Here is a 4337-nt window from a genome sequence, read left to right on the forward strand (position 1 = left end):
TACAGTTCAGGAGTTTAAATATCCAGTTTTATCTTTTACTTTTGAACCCAGATTCTATGCCGCTTGTAACACTACTAATCTAGTTTACTTGGCAGAGTGCAAAGGATATAGATGTTTTTATGTAGGCAAGACCCAGAAATGTTTGAGGGACAGGGTTTACCAACATATGTATGATATGAAGAATAAGAACAAGCTAAATGCTTTAGCTAAACACATAATGGAATTCCCTACACATCATTTTGGTTTCAAAGTCTTACAAATTTGTATTTGTGATGGGGTGGTAATCTTAATAATCAAGTAGAATGTATTGAATTGAAATGGATTTTAAAACTACAGATATATATATATATATATATATATATATATATATATATATATATATATATATATATATCCAGGATTAAATAACTATGTATGCATCAAGATGGAGCTTGATGCTCGCCCCCCTTTAAATGAATTTAAATGAATTTAAATGTTAAAATATTAGTTAATTGTATTAATTGTGTATTTTTAATTGTTTTATTGATTTACTGTTGAGATTTGAATATAAAATGAGTGTATGTTTGTAGTATTTTATTGAGGACTTGAAAAAGCATAGGTGTTCTATGTGAAAGCGCTTGTCTACATTAAATTAATTTTGCAGCCATGGTGGTCATCTGGAGTTTTTTCTTCAATTAACCATAATCTGAATTTTTTCCAATATTATTGATAATATCCATTTCCCATTAAACATAATTTCATAATCCTCTCATTCAGATTTGTTCAGTTTTGATTCTTTACTTCTATTCTTGTAATATCCATGTTCAATCATATCCATATTTATACTGTTACTGCTCTTGAAATCTCTAAAAAAATTCTGTACATAACTTGTCCCACATGTTCTGTGGTTTCTTCTTCACCATTATATAAACACATTATTTTACTTTTCATTTGTACAGCACATTACCTTTTACCGGTAATTATTTTATTCTCAATCTCCATAAAAAATCTTGACATTTGACTTTATCACAACACCATTTATTTATTTTGTTAACTGTTTTAATATTTTCTTCTGGAACATTTTCCTATAGATTAACACAGTAACATTGTCTCATAATATTTATACCATGTTTTTGTATGTTCTTCTATTTCATCAATCATTATTTTCCAAATTTTTATTGTTTGGTGATACTTCTTTATTTATTCATTACAACATTATTTTATTCATTTAATTTTTTCTTGTTGCTTCCCAACATTTTTCATAGTAATATTTAGATAATTTTGTTACTAAATTCCAATTTTTGCTCATTTAATCATCCCAAAACCATATACAAATTTAATGATGCAGAGTACACTATTCGATTTAGCATATCTAGTCCTCCTTCTTCTTTGTTCATATATAATATGCCTCTTCTAACATGGTTTACTCTAGATCCCCATATAAATGAAAAGAATATTTCTAACAATAGCTTCTGATATATGATTGCACTCATAACACTTGACAAATATGCTATTTTACTTATTAATACTGAATTAATCAAACTTACTTTCTCCTTATAATCTGTACATTTTCCATGAAACACAACTATCTTTCAGTTCCTTTAATACTGTTTCCCATTGCTTTCTATTCCATTCTTTATCAAAATGTATTCATAATACATAGATTTCTTTCATTGAGAATTGTATATCTGCTATTTTTATTTTATCTCTTATTCCTTTACTTTTATCTTTATTTGAAGTCTTACATATTTCTTTCAAACAATCAACTAAATAAAATATAACTTCTCTCATCCATTTTTTGTTTTTAGTTGTAATAATAATATCATCTGCATATGACATTATAACTGGAATTTCAACATTTGTGTCAATTACATATTTTGAATTCTGCATTTTACAGTTAACCTCACTGACTACCAGATTCATAACTAAAGCAACTAAAGTACCACTCATAGCACATTCTTATCTTATATGATTATTCATGTCTAGTTCTTTAATTACCCTGCCATTCACTAAAACTTACTTTATTATTTTTATACATTGTCATACACACACACTCACTTAATTTTATTCCTAACGTACTTTTCCATTATTTCTTACAGCATATTATGTTGTAGTGTATCAAATGTTTTATATCAGCTACCATAAGTTTTATATCCCCTTTCTTTTTTAAAATATGATCCACTATTTCTTAAACCATTAATAACTAATGCCACCTTTTTCACACCATATACATTTCCTCCATTAAATATTGCATCTTATTCACAATTTTTTTCTGTGTTATTTTCATAAATATCTTATAATCCGGGTTATTTAACATTATTGGACTCCAATTATTTATATCTTTTTTTTCCCTATTTTAGCATTCCACTATGTAGTTCCTTATGATTTAAATCTTCATCTAACCACTCATTAAAACACATAAACAGTTTTTGCCATTCTTCTAAACTTTTATACTTTTCAAATCCAATACCATCCAGACCAGCTGCTGATTTTATATTTAACTGTTTAAACACAAAGTGATCTCTTTCTCAAGTTTTTTGTTAATTTGTTCAGAGAATGTGTTTACTTCACATGTTCTCATACTTTGTCTTTTTTTCTTTCTAAACATGACTTCCACATAACTTACAATAATGTCAATAATCTGGTATTGACTTGTTCTGTAACACATTGTTATATGTTTAACATATCCCTATTTTTCTTTCTTCCTTTCTTTCTTACTTTACTCTGCCAATGTAAAAAAAAACTCCTTTTATATTTTCTTTTAAAAATAATCCACAATTCAGACCAGCTATAATAAAATGCTTCATAGTAATATGATCCTTCCATGATTGTATAATTATTTTTTTTTATTCTATTTTTCATTTATTCATTTTATACCCTTTCATATTTTAGTAGATTCTTTATTTTCATATATTTCCATCCATCTTGCTTAATCTGCAAAACCTGTTGTAATAGCTTCTTCTTATGCATACTGCTATAAGCATATGTATATTATATGCTGTTATACTTATTTCTTCTAATGTAATAAAGTAATCAAGTTCAGATTTTAATGTACCCCTTCTATATGTCCATATTTTTCTATTCCATATAATCATTTTCCCACATTGTATAACTTCTATCATTTTTCTTACTTTCCCCTTTTGTTTTTACTCTCCCTTAAATCACAATTAAAATTTCCTGTTATTATATGTGCATTTATGAGTACATAATCTTTCCTGAAATAAATTATTCATTTCTTTATGTCACATATGCATAAATCAGAATAATTCTATAAACCCTCTCTTGCAATCTTATCTACAATTGTCTTCCCATTGTAGCTAACATGACTTCCAAAATCTTCATTACTCTTCTACATAATACTGGTATTTCTGAACACTGTTCATTTTACATATTTTTCATACTGTCTCTCCATCCGATATTTTTCTATCTGCAATCTTTTTTCATATGTTAGAAACCTTATAGCTTCCAAGATAACATCTATGTCACATTTATTACACTATTCTGAAATCCCATCCCTATCTTTCTTATTATATTTTACGCTGTTTACATTAACTGAAAAAATTCTTAAATGTTTCCTTTCTTTGTTCCTTTATTTAAAAGATATAATTTTCTTCTTGTATTACTTTGTCTTTTATATTTTCTTTTCAAATTTAATACTTGTCATCCATTTTCTTTCTTCATTTCTTTATATTAATACATTTAAATTTCATTTTTTCTGTCTTTTACTCTTTTACTAATAGATTTTTCCCTCTTAACCACTTGTCAGCTTATATGTTCTTCATCACTAACTTCTGATTCTATTCCTTTATCTTCTTCTTTTTTTTTTACTATCTCCCTTTTCTTTTTTTTAAAGTTTCATCTATTTCTATCTCTACATTATTTCTGATTTGGTCTTTAATATTTCCCCTATTTTCAATATTTGTTTCATTTACTTTTTCTTTACATTTTATCCATGTATGCCCAATTTTTTTTTACATTTATAACATTCTAGTTCACATTTCTTTGCATCATATCATATCCTGTTTTTCCACATGTGTAACATTTCTTTTTATCACATTTATGCTATCCCTTCCTCTCAAAACCCTTCAACTGTCTTCGTTCCTTCTCCTTCTAACCTCCCTATACAACATCACTTCCTATACTCATATCCACTTACTCCCTCCTCCTCTTATTCCCCAACACCACCCTGTCTCTCACTACCACAACATATCCACTTCATTAATTCCTTCCTTCCCATTACTCTTCATGAAAATTAAACTTTTTCTCACACCAGACACAAACCTTAAATGTAAACCACATTTTTACCAGCCTCCTCTATATACAAATAAAACTAAAAAGAACCTTCCCCTTCCCACAAT

Source organism: Protopterus annectens, chromosome 9.part0 (assembly GCF_019279795.1).
Source record: "Protopterus annectens isolate FY-2018-M chromosome 9.part0, PAN1.0, whole genome shotgun sequence".
In the NCBI taxonomy this organism is placed as follows: Eukaryota; Metazoa; Chordata; order Ceratodontiformes; family Protopteridae; genus Protopterus; species Protopterus annectens.